The sequence below is a fragment of the Nerophis lumbriciformis genome, linkage group LG25 (assembly GCF_033978685.3).
Source record: "Nerophis lumbriciformis linkage group LG25, RoL_Nlum_v2.1, whole genome shotgun sequence".
NCBI classification, from domain to species: Eukaryota; Metazoa; Chordata; class Actinopteri; order Syngnathiformes; family Syngnathidae; genus Nerophis; species Nerophis lumbriciformis.
The window spans coordinates 26,866,803-26,889,832 of NC_084572.2; the positions used below are offsets into that span (position 1 = coordinate 26,866,803).

The 23,030-nt window shown below is 39.7% G+C and overlaps 1 protein-coding gene across 3 annotated transcripts in view; it reads left to right on the forward strand.

The window, feature by feature from the left end:
• The window catches only part of tll1 (tolloid-like 1), an 86,916-nt gene that overhangs the window by 24,032 nt on the left and 39,854 nt on the right, over positions 1-23,030 (forward strand). Inside the window, exon 1 of one of the 3 annotated variants that reach the window (XM_061984072.1) lies at positions 17,704-17,768. The exons of the other annotated variants lie outside the window; for them this stretch is intronic. The gene's annotated coding sequence lies outside the window, so the exon portion shown is untranslated. Of the gene's footprint in view, positions 1-17,703; positions 17,769-23,030 lie in introns of those variants that run through there. 3 annotated transcript variants of the gene reach the window in all.

Genomic DNA, 23,030 nt, shown 5'->3' on the forward strand with positions numbered 1-23,030 from the left:
TAGTACCATAAAGTCGTCTGCCGCCACATCGCGCCTCAAATATTGCGGTTTTACTTTATCACAGATTTGTTTATTTATTTTTAGCATACTCTACGTATTTATGGCCTAAATTAAGCATTTTCAAGCATATAAATGGCCAAATGAACTAGAAATATCAATACTACAGTAGCATCGTGTCCCGATACAACTTTCTCACTTCCGATATTGGAGCTTGAGTATTCGCCGATACTGATATTGATCCGATACGCTATCAGCACAGTAGTGTAGAATTGAAATAAAAATAGTTTGATCAGGTGAAACACAATGGAAGGTATGATCAATATTTATTTTCAAATGTCTGGAATGGACTTATGCTGTCTTTAGGTGGAAGTGGAGTGGTAATTGTTTATTTGGGTACACCTACTGGCCAGAATAAGTGACAAAGTAAGTTGAATAATGTGGACACGTTTGTTACTGGATACTTTCTGATACACTTGTGCCTTGGAGATTTTGTATAGTTATAGGCAACTATAATTATTTGATACATGTTTATATTTGCAAATGTGCTGCTTTAGAAGGACACTCATTACATATGTCTAGCTTGTGTGCTATTGTGTGCTTAGCTGTTGTGTAGCGGCTGGCTCCTAGTAGCCTATAGACTACCTTTAGTAAATGACTCGACTAAAATACAAGAGAAGACCGAAATCCAAAATCAATATCAAATCCCGGGACATAGTTTTTGCCACTAGATGTGATCGAACCAATCAGAGCGTGCTGTTCAGTACCGTGGCCACTGATTGGCTCAGCCTCATGCAACATTACAATATTTGATTAATTGAGTGTAAAGATGACTACTTTATATAGGTGGTTTTTCATGTTTAGAGGACTCTCTGACAGATTAAAAAAAATGCATTTAGAAGGTTGAAAACAGATTGTTTTAATGCTCTCGTCATGAAAATATTCAATATGTAATTATTAATTCCTACTTATCAAAAATGCATTTGTCAAAGTCAGACTTGGAACCAATTAAGTGGTGGTAATGTATTTGTAAAGTTTCCTCATGTTTGCATGGCCTATTGTTGCAAGGTGGATTTCCGATGGGGCAGAATGACTTGTGCCCCAAAGCTTCAGTTTCATGGGCGTTTGATCAGCCTCTCGACTGGTTCCATGCACACACAAGTGCACGTGTGTCTTTCTTGTTGTGAATACGGCGCTGACGAGAGCGTCCACCAGCTGAGCGACACACACATTCCTCACATACCCGAATGCAACAACCTGACAACCTCTGGCTTGTGCGCACTCTTCATGTGGATGCTCAATCCTGGGACTTTAACAACTTGTGTGTGTGTGTGTATGTGTGTGTGTGTGTGTGTGTGTGTGTGTGTGTGTGTGTGTGTGTGTGTGTGTGTAATGCCGGGAGACAGTCAGTCTACATATGTTGGATGAACGGAGAGGGTTAAAAAAATAGAAGCCATGTTTTTATTTGAGTGAGAGAGCGTACATAAAGGTTGCATTGATACTGATATGTTTGCATTTCTGCACGTATGCATGCTTTTTTTTAAGCATCCTTTTTAAGGCACCGTGCTGACTACATATATGATAATTTCTGCACAATGTTGACCTCAAGTTGTATTTGTAAAAAAGGTATTACAGTACTTCATTTGGCTTTTCAATTTCACTCAACCAGGAAATGTATTCTTGGAATTCTGCACATTCCATCACCTGCAATGGAAGTGTGAGTTTAGCACAGGATGTACCAAAACATGCCCATAAATACATAACATACCATCACATACAGTATTTAAAGCAATGCCTCTACTAGATGTACAAATACATGCAGGATTTCTACTAACTCAGGCTGTATATGTACTAATATTGTACAGTATTGTACAGTATGTATACCAAATACCCATGCACACAGTATTATGTTCCAGCACATATCGTGTATGTGCCAATACAAGCTGTATTGGTACTAGTGCATACATTATACTTACCAATACTTACCAACACATACTATTGATGCACCATATATACTCTATTTTCATAAATGCATACCGTATGTACCAATATGTGCAGTTTAAGTGAGCATGTGTGAGGCATATGGACCAATACATGCACTATATGTACTAATACATTGTTATTCTGTACCATTTCATGCAGTACAGTGTATATACCACATTTTGAGGTACATCTAAGAATATGTCCAATATATGTACCAATGATACAGTAAATATACCTTTATTTACAGTATATTAATCAATACATGAAGTATGTGTACTATTTAAAGCAGGGTATGGACCTTCTATTAACAATAATACATGCACTATATGTACCTATCCATGCAGTATGTGTTGTAGCTCATGCAGCATTTGCACCAAATAAAACATGCGGTACAGTACAGTACCAATATATATATATATATATATATATATATATATATATATATATATACATACAAATGATCCAGTATATTTACCACTACATTCATACTGTATATGTACTAATAAATAAAGTATATGTACTAGTTTATGTAGTATATATACGTATATAAATATATTTATGTATATCAATGCATACTGTATATGTACCAAGTATATGTATCAATTGATGTAGTGAATGGACCAATACATACAGTAAATGGTACAGGTACTCAGTTTGTGCTATACAATATGCATACTGTATATGCACTAATCCATGTAGTATATTTACTGCTAATAAATGCATTCTGTAAATTTGTACCTGCATATTCAGTATACGTACCAATAATCCAGTAAATTTACTACTACATATTGTATACATACCAATCGATAAAGTACTTGTACTACTTAAAGTCATGTATGTACCAATACCTACAATTTATGGACCATGCTTGTGATATTTGTGTGCACTAACACGTGCAGTATATGTGCTAATACAGTGGTTCTCAAACTTTTTTTCTTTTTTTTTTTACCAAGTACCACTACAGACATGCACCTGGGGATAAGTTGATTGGCAACACTAAATTGGCCCTAGTGTGTGGATGTGAGTGTGAATGTTGTCTGTCTATCTGTGTTGGCCCTGCGATGAGGTGGCGACTTGTCCAGGGTGTACCCCGCCTTCCGCCCGATTGTAGCTGAGATAGGCTCCAGCGCCCCCCGCGACCCCAAAGGGAATAAGCGGTAGAAAATGGATGGATGGATGGATGGCACTACAGAAAAAACTTGGCTCTCCAAGTACCACCATAATGACCAACCGTAAAATGCAGTTGCGTAGTAGGCCAAAGAATTCATTAAAAACAAGGAAGAGGTTTTATTTGAGAAGTATATTTATTATTTTTGGACACTGTAACATTACACACAGTTTGAACAGTAATATCGTGGTGAATTATGGGAAAATAAAATAGTGTATTTCAATCAATTGATATTTTGGCGTACCACTAGATGGAGCCTGTGTCCCACTGGTGGTACATGTACCACAGTTTGAGAATCCCTGCACAGTAATGCATGTGATATATGCACAAATACATGCGTAATATGTACTATTGAATGCAGTATACGTTGTAATGCATGCAGTATATGTAGTAATGCATGCAGTATGTGTAACGTGATGGACTCTATGCATAAATACATATACTGTATGCACTAATAAACGTGGTATATGAGTACATGTAGTAATATATTCAGCATATATACTAATTTATTACAGTATACAGTGGGGCAAAAAAGTATTTAATCAGCCACCGATTGTGCAAGTTCTCCCACTTAAAATGATGACAGAGGTCTGTAATTTTCATCATAGGTACACTTCAACTGTGAGAGACAGAATGTGAAAAAAAAATCCAAGAATTAATTCACATTGTAGGAATTTTAAAGAATTTATTTGTAAATTATGGTGGAAAATAAGTATTTGGTCACTTCAAACAAGGAAGATCTCTGGCTCTCACAGACCTGTAACTTCTTCTTTAAGAAGCTCTTCTGTCCTCCACTTGTTACCTGTATTAATGGCACCTTTTTGAACTGGTTATCTGTATAAAAGACACCTGTCCACAGCCTCAAACAGTCAGACTCCAAACTCCACTATGGCCAAGACCAAAGAGCTGTCGAAGGACACCAGGAAAAGAATTGTAGACCTGCACCAGACTGTGAAGAGTGAATCTACAATAGGCAAGCAGCTAGGTGTGAGAAAATCAACTGTGGGAGCAATTATCAGAAAATGGAAGACATACAAGACCACTGATAATCTCCCTCGATCTGGGGCTCCACGCAAGATCTCACCCCCGTGGGGTCAAAATGATCATGAGAACGGTGAGCAAAAATCCCAGAACCACACAGGTGGACCTGGTGAGTAACCTGCAGAGAGCTGGGACCAAAGTAACAAAGGTTACCATCAGTAACACACTACGCCTACAGGGAATCAAATCCTGCAGTGCCAGACGTGTCCCCCTGCTTAAGCCAGTGCATGTCCAGGCCCCTCTGAAGTTTGCCAGAGAGCACATGGATGATACAGCAGAGGATTGGGAGAATGTCATGTGGTCAGATGAAACCAAAATAGAACTTTTTGGTATAAACTCAACTCGTCGTGTTTGGAGGAAGAAGAATACTGAGTTGCATCCCAAGAACACCATACCTAATGTGAAGCATGGGGGTTGAAACATCATGCTTTGGGGCTGTTTTTCTGCTAAGGGGACAGGCCGACTGATCCGTGTTAAGGAAAGAATGAATGGGGCCATGTATCGTGAGATTTTGAGCCAAAACCTCCTTCCATCAGTGAGAGCTTTGAAGATGAAACGTGGCTGGGTCTTCCAGCATGACAATGATCCCAAACACACCGCCCGGGCAACGAAGGAGTGGCTCCGTAAGAAGCATTTGAAAGTCCTGGAGTGGCCTAGCCAGTCTCCAGACCTCAACCCCATAGAAAATCTGTGGAGGGAGTTGAAAGTCTGTGTTGCTCGGCAACAGCCCCAAAACATCACTGCTCTCGAGAAGATCTGCATGGAGGAATGGGCCAAAATACCAGCTACTGTGTGTGCAAACCTGGTAAAGACCTATAGTAATCGTTTGACCTCTGTTATTGCCAACAAAGGTTATATTACAAAGCATTGAGTTGAATTTTTGTTATTGACCAAATACTTATTTTCCACCATAATTTACAAATAAATTCTTTAAAATTCCTACAATGTGAATTCCTGGATTTTTTTTTCACATTCTGTCTCTCACAGTTAAAGTGTACCTATGATGGAAATTACAGACCTCTGTCATCATTTTAAGTGGGAGAACTTGCACAACTGGTGGCTGACTAAATACTTTTTTGCCCCACTGTATGTAGCAATACATTGAATATATGCACAAATACACACACAGTATGCACTGATACATGCAGTATATGTACCAATAATACATGCAGTTTATGAAGAAATATATGTGCCAAAACATGCGGTACATGAAGCAATTCATGTGATATATGTACGCACAAATACGCTGTACACACAAATACTCACAGTGTAGGCACTAATACATGCAGTATATGTACCAATACATGCAGTATATGAAGCAATGCATGTGATATATGCACAAATACATATACAGTATGCACTGATACATGCAGTATATGTACTAACACATGCAGTATATGAAGCAATGCATTTGATGTATGCATAAACACATACAGTGTATTCACTAATACATGCAGTATACATGCAGTATATGAAACATTGCATGTGATGTATGCACAAATACATACAATGTATGCACTATACCATTGCAGTGTTTGTACTGCAATAATACATGCAGTATATGAAGCAATACATGTGATGTTAGCACAAATACATACCGTGTATGCACTAATAAATGCAGTATGTGTACTGTAATAATACATGCAGTATCTGAAGCAATGCATGTGATATATGCACAAATACATACAATACATGCATTAATACATTCAGTATATGTACTGTAATAATACATTCAGTTTATGACGCAACACATGTGATATATGCACCAATACATACAGTGTATGCACCAATACATGCAGTACATGCACTAATACATGAATGATATGTACCGTACTAATACATGCAAAATATGTAGCAATGCATGTGATATATGCACAAATACATACGCTGTTTGCACTAATATGTGCATTATATGTATTAACACATGAAGTATATGAAGCAAGGCATGTGATATATGTGCAAATGCATACATTGTATGCACTAATACATGCATTATATGTACTAACACATGCAGTATATGTAGCATTGCATATGATATATGCACAAATGCATACAGTGTATGCACTAATACATGCATTATATGTACTAACACATGCAGTATATGTAGCATTGCATGTGATATATGCACAAATGCATACAGTGCATGCACTAATACATGCATTATATGTACTAACACATGCAGTGTATGCACTAATACAGTATACAGTATATGTAGCAATCATGTGAGATACTGCATGCTCAAATACGCTGTACACACAAATACTCACAGTGCATACACTAATACATGCAGTATATGTACTCATACATGCAGTATATATAGCAATGCATGTGGTATATGCTCAAATACATATACTTATGCAATAATACATGCAATATATGTGCTAATATATGCAGTATAAGTAGCAGTAGAGTACATGTGATACATGCACAAATGCATACAGTGTATGCACTAAAACATGCAGTAAATGTACCAAAATATGCAGTATTATATACTACTGCGTGAGTAAAAGTTGCGGTGACATTTGCTGCACTCATGCTCCAAAGATCAATTTGATTCATTTGATTGGAGCTTGATTGTATTTCATGTTTTTAAAAAGTGTTTTCCTTGCTGCCATGGCAACGCGTTTGATGGCATTACAAGTCTTAAGACGTGGAAGCGCGTCTCATTCCAGGCGTGACCCCCTGGCATCGTCCGACTGGTTGGTATTCCGCCTCCTGTTTTCACTGGGAAAACACAACGGGAATATTTGGCGGTCTGCTTATCTCCTCCGAGTCCCGCACTGTGAGACGGGAGAACACACACACACACGCACACACATGCACACACACACACTTCCAGGCCTTTGTGAAGCGATTTCCCTACGCGGACACACACACAAACACACACATGTAGAGCTCCCTCCATTCACCCGCGCTTATCTCTTCCTGGTTGTCTGCATCCTGCTGCTCAGCTGGAGATGACACACACGGGCTCATGCTCACATACACAACACTCCACGGTCATTCATGCTTCCTTCCGAATCACGGCACTTATAAAGTGCTCACACACACACACACACACACACACACACACACACACACACACACACTACGAGTGAAGCTGCGGGAGGTTCCTTCGCAGAGAACAAGTACTCCTTCCAACACAACACACGTGCACGTAGAGAGTTTAGTGTGTGTTGTAGTGTGTTGAAGTGTCGATGCAGTAGTCTTCATGCAGGCCATACCAGGCTTGGAACATGAGAGCATCAGAGGTCATGTTTGCATACGTTTGCTTCAATTAAATGAAGAACAGTAATAAAGTAATAATAATGTGTATAGAGCAGTGGTTCTTAACCTTGTTGGAGGTACCGAACCCCACCAGTTTCATATGCGCATTCACCGAAACCTTCTTTAGTGAAAAATATATACATATATATTTTTTCAAATTCAAGACAAAGTTACATGTTTTTTTACTGGTGCACAAAATGAACCGTGCATGAACATCACCTCGTTCAAAGAACAAAACCAACGCAGTGCATGAACTCACAACAAATGATAAATGGGTTATACTTGTATAGCGCTTTTCTACCTTCAAGGTACTCAAAGTGCTTTGACAGTATCACCACATTCACCCATTCACACACACATTCACACACTGATGGCGGGAGCTGCCATGCAAGGCGCTAACCAGCAGCCATCAGGAGCAAGGGGTGAAGTGTCTTGCCCAAGGACACAACGGACGTGACTAGGATGGTAGAAGGTGGGGATTGAACCCCAGTAACCAGCAACACTCCGATTGCTGGCACGGCCACTCTACCAACTTCGCCACGCCGTCCCTAAATGCTTCACCTTGGCAAGTGCCACTCTCATGTCATGTTCACAGCAAAGTCCGTTCCTTTTCTTCGTTTTTATGTCCAGCATCCTCGGAAAGGACTGCTCGCAAAGATACACTATATTGCCAAAAGTATTTGGCCACCCATCCAAATGATGAGAATCAGGTGTCCTAATCACTTAGGCATGGAGACTGTTTCTACAAACATTTGTGAAAGAATGGGCCGCTCTCAGTGATTTCCAGCGTGCAACTGTCATAGGATGCCACCTGTGCAACAAATCCAGTTGGGAAATTTCCTTGCTCCTAAATATTCCAAAGTCAACTTTTTGTAATAAGAAAAGTGAAGAGTTTGGGAACAACAGCAACTCAGCCCCCAACTGGTAGGCCACGTAAACTGACATAGAGGGGTCGGCGGATGTTGAAGCGCATAGTGCAAAGACTTCCTGCACAGTCAGTTGCTACAGAGCTCCAAACTTCATGTGACCTTCCAATTAGCCCACGTACAGTACGCAGAGAGCTTCATGGAATGGGTTTCCATGGCCGAGCAACTGCATCTAAGCCATGCATCACCAAGTCCAACGGAAAGCGTGGGATGCAGTGGTGTAAAGCACGTTGCCACTGGACTCTAGAGCAGTGGAGACGCCTTCTCTGGTCTGATGAATCACGCTTTTCCATCTGGCAATCTGATGGACCAGTCTGGGTTTGGAGGTTGCCAGGAGAACGCTATATTTCGGACTGCATGGTGCCGAGTGTGACATTTGGTGGAGGAGGAATTATGGTGTGGTTTTTCAGGAGTTGGGCTTGGCCCCTTAGTTCCAGTGAAAGAAACTTTGAATGCTCCAGGATACCAAAACATTTTGGACAGTTCCATGGGATGGCACTTCAAGTTCATATGTAAGTAAAGGCAGGTGGCCAAAAACATTTGGCAATATAGTCTAAGTTGTAACAAATGGTATAAAAAATTCCAGGGCTTTCTTAGCAATAACTGGATACTTTTCCATTTGTCGACACCAAAACGTTGAGAGTGTTGTTCTGAAGAGTTGCTGTTGAACCTGGCTCTGCTGAATTTCAATGATTTCGTCGAGGTATTCATCATTGACATTTGCTGTCTCAACAGCAAACGTGAACGGCTGTCTCACCCATGCTGGATATGACTCTCTTGTGGGGAAATATCCATCAAGAGACTTTGCAAGCTCATCTAAGTGTGTGGCAATTGTTTGCTTCAGTTCCATGGGTACAGAAATGTCTCCGATTCCAGACACATCTTCGATCTTACTTATACAGTCGTCCAGAAGGGGAAAGTTTGCAAAGTTGGCAGAGGCTCCGCCAAACCCCTGAGGTCGACTCATCGAACCCCTAGGGTTAGATCGAACCCAGATTAAGAACCACCGGTATAGAGCCTCAAGGTAATGACAACTCTTCAATGTATTTGATGTCTAAAAAATGTGTAAGTTGGGCTAGCCCACTGCTTCTCAATCATTTTTAGTCACGCCTCCCCTTGTGGACATTTTTTTTTTCATGCCCCCGCCTCAATTAATTATGATTGAGAACCTGATAATATTTATTTATACATCCGTACAAACCACTCTGTTGCTAACACCAGCACCTACATGCCACCCAGCTGAAAACGTATGTATTGTTCTTCCCCCACACACACCCGTGCATACGTTAGATTAGTTAAAAACTCTAAATTGTCTTTATGTTAACAAAAAAAACACATTGAAGACTCTTCAATGTGTTTGATCTCTAAAAAATGTGCGTACATTAGATTAGTTAAAGACTCTAAATTGTCTCTGTGTTTATGAAAAATGCAGGTTAGGTTTGTTAAAGCCCCTTTAATGTGTCTGATGTCTTAAAAAGTGTGTACATTAGATTATTTAAAGACTCTAAATTGTCTTTGTTTACAAAATCATGCATGTTAGGTTCTTTGAAGACTTTTCCATGTGTTTGATGTCTAAAAAAAGTGCGTATATCAGATTAGTTAAAGACATTAAATTGTCTTTATGTTTAGAAAAACTTGCAGGTTAGGTTCGTTGAAGACCCTTCTATGTGTTTGATCTCTAAAAATGTGCGTACATTACATTAAAGACTCTAAATTGTCTTTGTTTATGAAAACATGCAGGTTAGGTTAGTTGAAGACCCTTCAATGTGTTTAATCTCTAAAAAAAACTGTGTACGTTAGATTAGTTAAAGACTCTAAATTGTCTTTGTTTCTGAAAACATGCAAGTTAGGTTTGTTGAAGACTTCATTGTGTTTGATATCTAAAAATGTGTATGTTAGATTAGTTAAAGACTCTAAATTGTCTTTATGTTTACAAAAACATGCAGGTTAGGTTTGTTAGTCACCTTAATGTGTTTGATGTCTAAAAGAGTGTATACATTAGATTAGTTAAAGACTCTAAATTGTCTTAATGTTTACAAAAACACGCAGGTTAGGTCCGTTGAAGACTTTTCAATGTGTTTGATATTTTAAAAAAATTCTTACGTTAGATTAGTTAAAGACTCTAAATGGTCTTTATGTTTACGAAAACATGTAGGTTAAGTTCGTTGAAGTCTTTTCAATGTCTTTTATCTCTAAAAAAAAGTGCGTACATTAGATTAGTTAAAGACTCTAAATGGTGTTAACGTTTGCGAAAACATGCAGGTTAGGTTAATTGAAGACCCTTCAATGTATTTTATCTCTAAAAAAAGTGTGTACATTAGACTAGTTAAACTAGTTAAGACTCTAAATTGTCTCTATGGTTAAGAAAACACGCACGCTCAGTTCGTTAAAGACTTCAAGGTGTTTGATATTTAAAAAAATGCGAACGTTAGATTTGTTAAAGACTCTACATTCTCTTTATGTTTACAAAAACATGCAGGTTAGGTTCGTTGAAGTCGCATTTTACTGCGCGGATCGTTCTCCCAAGATGCAGCAGGAACTCCGGAGGCAAGGTGCAGGTGAGACAATGATTTATTGTCCATGAAACATGCAAAAATACAAAAAGACAGAAAAGCGTGCCGATAGCGTGGGAGCTATGGCGAAGCTTAGCACAGGAACAGGAATCAAAGATCGTAGAATTACTTAACGTAACATATTGCATGGAAGCAAATAGTAGACATCGTCACTGTTGCGTAGTGCAAACAAGAAAGCCAGACTGAACGTGGCAAAAAACAGGAATAAGTAGCTCTCTGACTAGTGCCCGGCAGCAGGTGAGCGTCCCGAACACTAATCAGAGGCAGATGAAACTAGTCAGCACCCATGGTAACCAAAACACACAAACTCAAGGGTGCTGAAAACAGAACTGAGGCGGTCAAACGAACAGAACAAAACATGATCCGGGCAACGGATCATAACACGTCTGACATTTACAAAAACACATACGGTACATTGGGTGTGTATGCTCCAGGTGGGCATCAGTCCTCGGTTCCCAGCAGGCACAAGACATTGATACAACGTTGATTACACATACATGTCCTTTAAAACTGACTTTGAAACATCCATCCATCCATTTGCTACCGCTTGTCCCTTTCGGGGTTGCGGGGGGTGCTGGAACCTAACTCAGCTGCATTCGGGCGGAAGGCGGGGTACACCCTGGACAAGTCGCCACTTCATCGCAACGTTGCAAAATAGTTGTATTTGTAAATTGAGACAACGTTGATGTCTGCTGTTGGATCCACGTTGTTGGTTGGGAAATTACCAAATTTCAATGGTCAAATCAATGTCGCAACCTGACATTGAATAAACGTCGTCAAAAAGCATGTTGTTTCAACGTTGTATTTGTGTTGTAGAATATTGGTTGGGAAATGACCAAAATTCCATGGTCAAATCAACGTCAGAGCCCAACATTGAATAAACGTAGACAAAAAGTAAGTTGTTTCAACGTTATGTTTGAGTTGCTCAATGTCAGGACCTAATTCAACAAGTTCTCAACGTTGTTTTACTGCATTGTGCCTTCTGGGTTTACCACGCCTCTAATTAAGTGTGCTGGGATAGGCTCCAGTATGTCCCCCAAATCAATCATGGTCTAAAAGGCTTTTGAAAGACAAAACCCTGCATGCAAAGGTATGAACGTACTTTGCATTTGAAGCCCATCATGTTCGTGACAGTCCCCCTTCACCACCCCCTTGCTACCGAGGAGGAAGGAAACCACAGAGACGTGCGCTCGTAGTGTGTGGCTCATGTTATATTAAACAGGATTTTCCCGAGCAGAGTGCGGCTGCCACCGAGCTTCCGAAGTCTTCCTCAGGATTCCCGCCTCAGCACAAACACTGCGGCCCAATGTTTTGTTTTGGAAGCATCATTGTTCCGCAGCGGGTGAGGGTTGGGGGTGGGTTGTGGCATGGAGAACTAGGCATGAGTCAGCGCTTTCATCAACGCCACTCACCTGCCACGCGCCGCTCAATTATTCAATGTGTGGAGGCTTTCATCTCACCTGGCCTTTACTAAGGTTTTTTTTCAAAGGTGCCATTAGTGGCAAAGTCACCTTCTGCTTGCAGTCAATATTGTGTTGTTTTGTTGCATTATTGTGTTGCTTTGCACACAATATTGCAACTGGACGCACACACACAGTTGATATGGATTATTTTTATTTTATTTTTTTTAGACAGAGCACCTACTCTTTACTAAATATTTGTACATGTATGTATGCATGTATGTACGTATGTATGTCTTCCAATGAGGAACCAGTGCCTGGGGCTCAGGTTGCCATGGTAAATAATAAGCCCCACCGTGGCAGGGCCCCGGGGTTGGAGGAGGTCTGCCCGGAGTTGCTGGATGCTGTGGGGCTGTCTCGGTTGACAAGTCTCTGCAGCATTGCGTGGACATCGGGGACAGTGCCTCTGGATTGACAGACTGAGTTGGTCGTTCCTCTATTTAAAAAGGGGATCCGGAGGATGTGTTCCAATTATCGTGGGAGCACACTCCTCAGCCTTCCCGGTAAGGTATTCAGGTGTACTGGAGTAGAGGATACGCAGGCTAGTCGAACCTCAGATTTAGGAGAAGCAGTGTGGTTTTCATCCTGGTCGTGGATCTGTGGACCAGCTCTATGTATATTCTCGGCAGAATCCTTGAGGGTGTATGGGAGTTTGCCCAACCTGTCTAGATGCTTTTTGTGGACATGGAGAAGGCATTTGGCCGTGTCCCTTGGGAAGTCCTGTGCTCAGAAAGTATGGGGTATCAGGTGACGGTTTGATACCTATATTATCGGTGTCAAAGCTTGTTCCGCATTGCCGGCAGTAAGACAGACTCGTTTTCAGTGAGGGTTGGACTCCGCCAGGGCTACCCTTTGTCACAGAGTCTGTTTCCAACTTTTATAGACAGACTTTCTATGTGCAGTTAGGACATTGAGGGGACTCAGTTTTTGTAGGTCTCTGCTTTTTGCGAATGATACGGTCCTACTGGCTTCATCTGGCCAGGATCTTCAGCTCTTTACTGGATCGGTTTGCAGCTAAGTGTGAAGCGACTGGGATGAAAATCAACACTTCCAAATCCAAATTCTTGGTTCTTCCCCAGAAAAGGGTGGAGTGATATCTCCAAGTTAAGGTTGAGATCCTGCCCCAGGTGGAGAAGTTCAAGTACCTTGGGGTCTTGTTCACAAGTGAGGGAAGAGTGTATCGTGAAGTTGACAGGCGGATCGGTGGAGCATCTGCATTGAGGGTGGACACTGCATCGGTCCGTCGTGGTGAAGAAGGAGTTGAGCCAGAAGGCAAACCTCTCAATGTACCGGTTGAGCTACGTTCTATCCTCACCTATGGTCATGAGATTTGGGTTGTGATCGAAAGGATAAGATCACGGGTACAAGCGGCCGAAATTAGTTTCCTCCGTCGAGTAGCGGGACTCTCCCTTAGAGTTAGGGTGAGAAGCCTTGTCATTCGGGAGGAGCTTAAGCACATGGTATTGTGATCTTAATAGATCAGGCCATACATGTTCTATGACACATACGTTAGGGTTGGGTTGAATAGATTGGGTTCAATGTTAACAACAATGTCTTCCCTCACTCGGGAACGAAGCCCTGATGTGCTTGAACTCCTCCAACTGGGACATCTGGCCAGAATGCCCTTCCAACTGATAGGAGGCCACGGGAAAGACCCAGAACAAATTGGAGAGCTAATGTCTCCCAGCTGACCTTGGAACGCCCAGGGATCCCCCATGGAAGAGCTGCATGAAGTAACTGCTCAGTCTGCTGTCCCCACCGACCAGAATTAGAATAAGCGGAAGAAGATGGATGGATGGATTGATATGGAGATAAATTAGGGCTAAAAGTTTTGTACTTAAAAAAAATATAATCTTTTTTTTCTGAGATGTCTGTCGTAATTCCATGAGCCTCTCAGTTGATGGCACGCACCCCATGTGAAATTTGCGCCAAAAGTCTGAATCTGGAAACAAAGGTATTTGAACCTGAAAAAAAAAGATCTGCAACTGAAAAAGAAAACACAAAAAACGTGAAAAACAATATTTGAATCTAAAAAAACAGAGGCTCAAATATCAAAATTTACAAGTGAAAACTAAAAATAAGGAATCATTTCAAATGATTACCAGACTTAATCATAATTATATTTAACTTAACAAAATAGTCTGCACTCATTTTTATTTTGAATACACAGATGTATTTTTCCAAATGATACATCAAAACTTGTTTTTTCATTTCCATAGTTATTTTTCAAGTACAACAGTTTTGGCCCTATTGTAATTTAGCTCATTGTGTATGAAAACTATGTTAAACCTCTCTCAGGTGACTAATACTCAAATATTGACTCAAAAAAAAATCTAATAATACATTATTTTAATAATAATATTTTTTAAATAAAGAAAATCAAATGTAAGGTAATAATATAAATAATTTTAACATAAAATGGGTAACAGGGATGCAACCATTTTTTTAAATTGTATTATCTATTTATTTATTTTTGTGTTATAACATTAATATAACTTTATTTATAAACTGAATAAAACGTGTGTTTTAATCATGCATTTTCTTTCAATGTCATTCATTATAACCAGATTTAATTATAAAACAAACAGTTTTCATAATCCAACATAAAACCTCACAATGAAAATGAAAGGCTGGCTAAATCGAAAGGATCACGCTGAGCTTATTTTTTCCTGGTGCAGGCTATTTGTTGCAAGGCAAACTTTCTCGTTGGCCGATTGAAGCTTCATTGTCTCAAAACAGCACAACAAGGACAGGGAAAGTTGGCAGAAACAGGGAGTCCCACTAAGAAAATAACCTTAACAACAGCGGCCTTAGAGATCACGAGACAAGTGAGTTAAAGCAATTTGTGACTATTAAGTATAAAATGCATACTGTAATCAAAGCAAACCTAATACGCAAATTTTTTATGCCGCTTCTCTTTAAAGGTGCCATACCGGTATGTAGTAATGTGGCCAGAAATGGTACTGCAATCAGGCATACATTTCCCCCGTTAGCCTATATGTTTATAATAATAATAATAATGCTAAGCTACACTAGTGTGATGGTGCTTCGCTCCTAAGCATTGGTTGCACGAACATACTAGCTTTGTTAAACAAAATCATAGACTGTATTGGACAGTATAGTTTACATACGGAATGTACATTTCCATTTATTACAAGTAATAAGAAAAAGTAAATGCCTGACTTACCTATCAAGGAGGAAATTAACAAGTTTTGCGTCAGATGAAAAAATCTTGTCCGCCTTCAATCGTCTCCATCTTTCAAAGGCATCCCCGATACAAGTCCTCGTTTTGTTCCTGGCTTTGTCATGAATAAGTTGAGAATCGTAACGAGGCCTTTTAGATTTACTATGGTCTGACATGTTTAGTAACTTTACCAGTGGCAGTAGCTCGACGAAGAGGGCGGTGCGTAACTAGCAACCTGGATGTGACATACTCACTGACTTTTTAATTGGTCAAACTTTGAAGGCTGGGCATCAAAATGAAAACAATAACAAGATTTCGGGGCTGCAAATCTATTTGTGAAATGAGCATATCCCGGCTAAACTCAGTGGCCTAGTGGTTAGAGTGTCCGCCCTGAGATCGGTAGATTGTGAGTTCAAAGCCCGGCCGAGTCATACCAAAGACTATAAAAATGGGACCCATTACCTCCCTGCTTGGCACTCAGCATCAAGGGTTGGAATTGGGGGTTAAATCCCCAAAAATGATTCCCGGGCGCGGCCACTGATGCTGCCCACTGCTCCCCTCACCTCTGAGGGGGTGAACAAGGGGATTGGTCAAATGCAGAGTACAAATTTCACCACACCTAGTGTGTGTGTGACAATCATTGGTACTTTAACTTAACTTAACTTAACTTAATTTAACTACTGTTATCAGTTATAAAGGTATTTGAAAAGAACATGATTTATACATTTATTTTGACACATCAGGGCCATTTAATGACGACTTGACATGAAATGATTACATATGGCATCTTTAACTTTGTTCGTCCTTCCAGCTTGGCGTGTCTCACTCAGTTGCATCACGTTCTGTACATTCTGCACTTTTTGTAACTCTTAGGGTCCGAGCTGCTCGCTGTCGGCCATTGCCGTGCACTGCTGCTACTGCCACGGCTCACGGCGGTTTCACGTGGATCAAGCAGCTTGCACAGTGATTACTTTCAGGGGGAAAATCCTCAAACGGGGCGAGAGATAAGCTCTTTTTAATATGACGCTACCTTCGCCGTCAAATGCGCTGCGATAATAACATTATATTATTGCACATGGAAAGGCACATGCAAACATTTTGCAGCGTGACCTTCTATTTCCCTCGTGCTTAGCTCCATTGGGCGAGTTTAATTTCCCACAGCTGTACGTGCACATGCGCATCAAATGCATTGACACCATCATGAAAGGCGATAAATGTGATTGGTGTGGGAAAAATCGACGTGTTCTCTTTTGTTATCGCCAATCATTGCAGGCATCGTAACACACAGCAAATGTTTACATTCCCACTTATTAGTCTTGAGCTGAACAGAATGAAATGAAATTGAAAAAAAAAGCCTTTTAAACAAACTTGGCAACATTTTTTAGAAGTAATGTTGTATAAAGGCACAGCAGATGGAGGACACCTTTAAGTGCTGAATATTTTATTACCGTCTGAGTGATTGTGTGTGTATTTCTCACAGTCAAAGGGTTCACTTCCAGAAATCTCACATCAATTGAGGTCACCACTATATAATAAAATGCACCACTGTCCAGAAGTCCTCTTATAGAATAGAATAGAATAGAATGGACTTTATTGTCATTATATTTGCATATAACGAGATTAAGGACTCCAATTTAAGGTGCGGTAGTGGGAACAAATATGGGGTAAAAATAAATTACACAACAGGTAATAAAGAAAAAACTAACAATTGAAATAAACAGACTACTATCCAATAAAAAATAATCAGCAATCCTACAATATACAAAACACTATAGAAATACAAAATACTGTACAATATACAGAACAAGACAAGAGTACCGGAGTAATAAATAACAATCAGTGTTGGACGTATTGCACTCGAAGGGTAATATTGCACAGTAGGGTATTTTGCTTGGACATGTAGTTTGAAGCTAAATAAATGGGAAATAGTGATGTAAAGTAGCCATATTAAAAATATTATGCTTTTGTAATCGGTCGAAATAGCTTATTTTCTGTAACAAATAGATCCCTTTTACTTGTATTTATAATGTTTTCAACTAGACGTCAGCAGGAGGCGCACTGCTCATTGCATTATAAATATGTGTCTGACTAAACAACAGAAGAAGTAAACATTGTCAGCGTAATGGAAGTAGTACAGCCGCAGCGCTCCTCGTCTTTACTTGTCAACAGGTAAACATAATGTAAACTAATCAAGTATTTAAAGTCCACAATACATGTTACATTGTGCGTAGTTTGACATATGGTTGTGTTCAGAAGTGGACGCTCTTGTGGACCGCAGGGTTAACAAACATGGCGGATGCTAATTAGCCTGAATAATGTCTTCCATCCTTGTGTAACAAAGTCAAAACCAAAATGTGTTTTTCACCTGTATATGTTTGTTAAACTCAAAGGGTCGCTCTGTGTTTGCATTTGGTAGCAATGTAATTCAGCTATAAAAAATAAACAGCTTTGTAAGTATTCGAAATTAAGATTTCTTACACTAACGTTAATTAGCAAAAGCGGAAATTCGCTAAAGCGCGATTATTAAACTAGTTCCGTTTTGTGTCGCTTCCGGTTTTAATGTAATTTCAAAGTAAAACCGTGTCGTAATGTTTAGTGATGCTCGCTAGTCGAAGTACAACTAAATGAGTAATGTTATGTGTTTCAGTTTGGTTATGTTATTCAATTGAATGTGCAGTTAATGTTAAGTGACAGCGATTAACAACTGTACTAATCACATGACCGAGAGGCACATCCGGGCACTTCCAGGTTTCAGGCGATGGTCAGAGTCCTATTAGGCTACTGTTTATTTACCTAAATCAGTGCAGATTTGTGTGTATTTTAAAAGGTTCCATCCATCCATTTCCTACCGCTTCTCCCTTTCGGGGTGGCGGGGGGTGCTGGAGCCTATCTCAGCTGCACACGGGCGGAAGGCGGAGTACACCCTGGACAAGTCGCCACCTCATCACAGGGCCTGTTTTGAAAAGTTTAGAGGCAAATATATAAGCGATCATGTAAAAAATAATTTAAAAAAGATACACTCTGAAGTCCAGGGTGTAACCCGCCTATACCGCCCGAATGCAGCTGAGATAGGATCAAGCACCCCCCGTGACCTCAAAAGGTACAAGCGGTAGAAAATAGATGAAGAAATTTATATTTTTAATGGTTTAAAGCAGGGGTCCCCAAACTATGGCCGAATACGGGAAGTCTCAAGTTGTTTATTTTATTTGTCCAACCGCTTCTATGTTAGCTACCTCTCTTTGTTTATAATGTCTATTTTCTGCTGTTTCTACTCTCTATTTTATGCTGCCCTTTTGTTTTGGCTGCAGTTGTTACATATACTGTAATACGGTACATCAGAGGTGTCCAACTCATTTTAGCTCAGGGGCCGCAAGGGAAATCTGTGCACACGCGGAACGGACTATTATAAATCATAGCATTGAAACTAAAAAATAAAGATAACTTCAAATTGTTTTCTTTGTTTTACTTTGGCCAAAAATAGAACAAACACATTCTGAAAATATTACAACAAAAGTATTGAAGAAAATACCCGGCAGCAGTAAAGTTTAGATCAGTGGTCCCCAAACTACAGCCCGCGGGGCGAACACGGCCCGCCAGCGTCCAAAATCCAGCCCGCGGGAACCTGAAGTTTTTAAAATTAATTTGGCCTTTCTAATCTATTTTCTACTGCTTGTTACTCTCGGGGTCTCCTAGTTGCTCAGGCAAATCATATTGTCAAAAAATGCATTTTACCATCGATAAAGTAACATCGCGCTCGCGCCACAGTGTCGGGCGAGCGTGCGGTGAGTGCACACTCTTTTAGTCAATTAGTGCGTGAGAAATATATATATATATATATATATATATATATATATATATATATATATATATATATATATATATATATCTATATCTATATCATTGAAACTAGGGCTGGGCGATATGGCCTTTTTTTAATATTGCGATATTTTAAGGCCATATTGCGATACACGATATATATCTCAATATTTTGCCTCAGCCTTGAATGAACACTTGATGCATATAATCACATCAGTATGATGATTCTATGTGTTTTGATTGATTGATTGAGACTTTTATTAGTAGGTTGCACAGTGAAGTACATATTCCGTACAATTGACCACTAAATGGTAACACCTGAATAAGTTTTTCAACTTGGGGGTCCACTTAAATTGATTCATGATACAGATATACACTATCAGATATATACTATTATCATAATACAGTCATCACACAAGATAATCACATTATAAATAAATGATAAATGGGTTGTACTTGTATAGCGCTTTTCTACCTTCAAGGTACTCAAAGCGCTTTGACGCTACTTCCACATTTACCCATTCACACACACATTCACACACTGATGGAGGGAGCTGCCATGCAAGGCGCTAACCAGCACCCATCAGGAGCAAGGGTGAAGTGTCTTGCTCAGGACACAACGTTTGAATTATTTACATTATTTATAATCCAGGGTGTGGAGGGGGGCACCGGATGTAAGTGTCAAAAAGACAGCCAAAAGAGTTTGATATGAGAATAAATCTAAAGTTAAAATATAGGGTAGAAATGCACCCATTTGCAGGAAATGTAGTCTTGATTTTCAAAATTTTCTTTCAAGGCTTGCATGTCTACATTAAAACATTCTTCTTCATACTGCATTAATATATGCTACTTTTAAACTTTCATGCAGAGAAGGAAATCACAACTGAAAAAATCACTATTTTTTTCATACGGTGTTGATGTGGAAATGTTTGCCTCGGCATTTTGATGGTGTGGACGTGTGGCACCGAACGGAGATAAGCGTCTCGACAGACGTTACAATATTTGAACAATGATGACGATAACTGTTTTCTCTGTCGTGTCCGTGTGTCGAAAATTGTTATGCGCTTATTTTTTTATTTGATTTTGTGCGTGGCATATAATTGCTATGCGCAGAAGACGTTTGAGCAGTGCGCAATTGCACAAGCGCGCACCTTAGAGAGAACGTTGGTCACACGGCTGCGCTAGCATCACAGCTAACGTTAGCCATGCTGCTACCTTTCTGCTGGGAGAGGACGTATACGTATGTGACGTATGACGTGACAGTATGTGACGTATGACGTGACAGTATGTGACGTGTGTAAGAAGGTGCGCTTGCTGTCTGTGAGAAGGAGACACAGGAAAGAGTAAGAAGAGCCTGTCGTGTAATGCCAGCAGCTAAAAGCAACTGCGTGAGAATCCACAGACCTGTGGATGTGTTGAAGGTGTGCTGGAAAATGCGGAACGGAAATTAGGGAGCAGCAGAAAAGTGCAATGTATTATTTAGTGCGTTGGAAAACATGAAGCGGAGTTTTTTTTTTTAACTGGATCTGGATCGGCATTTTCCCATGCCTTGCCGATACGCATTTTTTGGCAAATATCGGCGGCCGATCCGATCCAAATATCGGATCGGGACATCCCTAATATATATATATATATAATATATATATATATATATATATATATATATATATATATCCCTAATATATATATATATATATATATAATATATATATATACACACACACACACACACAGACATAGCCCGGCCCCCGGCCAATTTTTCTTAACACAATGCGTCCCCCGAGTCAAAAGGTTTGGGGACCCCTGGTTTAAAGTATTTATAATCACCAAGACGTTACTGCTCACTTCAACGTCATTTCATCTGACACTCACGGTATTTAGAGAAGAAAAAATTAAGCATTAATCGGTGAAAGACAAAGGTGGACTTATTTGCCAATCGCTAAGTAACGTATTTGATTGACATAACGAGTGCTGTGCTGCTGTGATCGTGAGGCTAATTGATTTCCTGCTGCAAATATTAGTCTCATCTCCAATTCATGGCAGCAGTTGTTTTTATGGTGTGAAGTTCATATTTTGTCTCATTATTTAGCTTTAAATGTCAAGGTTGTTCAGCAATGTTTGCTAGCGATATCAAGATTCTGTATATGCTATTGAGCCTACGAGAGATGTATTCATCTAGTTTATTAATACTATTAAGGATATTTTATGCATGATAACAAATATCACCAAAGACGCTATAATGTGGTCATCCGGGTCGAATAAAGGACTTGGCTTTCCTGCACAACAACAACTAAGCTTTTAGTTTCTGTTATGAAAATGAACAATTAAAATATGGTAGATTGGACCAATAAATATAATATTTATTACTAGAACTTAACATGACATTAATTTATTTGCACGACCAGGTCTTTCGTTATATTTAGGCATAGAAACCACAGGAGAACACAAACTAATGTGATTTCTTGTCTTTTCTGTACGTTTAATTCTGCTATCAACACTATTAATAGGGTAGAGAATAAACTCGATTGCATCACAGAAAGTTTCTCAATTTTCAAACAAATATTTTACAAAGCGATCGCTGGAGGCACAAGCATGGTCCGATTGTATTCCACAAGATGATGAAAGTGATATTTTTAAGAGCCATTTCCTTGGACGCACTTTCGTTTTTTGTCTGACTTTATTACCTCTATGAAATCTCTTTCCTATCTACCCTTTTAAGCGACTGGAACACCCAAGAACAGAACAGCGATACTGCATCTTCTGCTCAAACTCTACACTCACTCTCACTTGTTGTAATGCTACGATCAAGCTGCTTGACTATCATGTAAATTAAGCCTCGAAGAAGGAAAGCGGATGTGATGTCATATACAAGCCACCTATAGAGGTAGTTTTATTGTGAAAAGAGAAACAGCTGCCAGTGGAAAACTTTAGCAGAAGTAATGCAGCAGTCTTTTTTGTATTGTGAGCAATTTTTTTGTAAATTATTAAAAAAAATGTGTTTCACTCGGATGAGCTTCTCATCATTTGCCTATCTTTTGTCAGTGGGCTTGCTGTAGGAAAGGTGGCGCTGGACTCATGTATGGGAACATCAGCTTCCCACTTTGTATCAGTGATTGGTGCAGTGCCCCTGCTGAAGGGCAAACAGTGCGGCCCTGGTCAGCATGCTGCTGCAGGATTACTGGGAGGTTTTTTTGGGATCAATACATTTCCTCTTGCATCTCCTTGCCTCACTGTCCTCAGCCTTCATCTTCTTCAGCCACAAGTTTGACATTGTGCTATTTACGGCAACACGATGGATTTATGCGATGAAAACAATCAATGGGGCCCAACTTACAACTCCTTGTGTTTTGTGCTTGTGTCAGCTTCTTTTTCTCTGGAAAACTTTTAGTTGCTGTTTTTTTCTCTTTAAAGCTACTGCATCTTGGTTTAACTGGTAAAATATTTGCACCGCAGAAGCACAATCCTACTATGCCTCCTGGGGTCGTATTGTCATAATTGTGTTTGTTAGCACAAACTCACTCGTGATCCGTAATTAACGTGTCAGTGTGATTTGATATTTTCCGTGCAACAATGACACTAAGTGCAACATAATGACACGTTTCCCACATCGTCTGG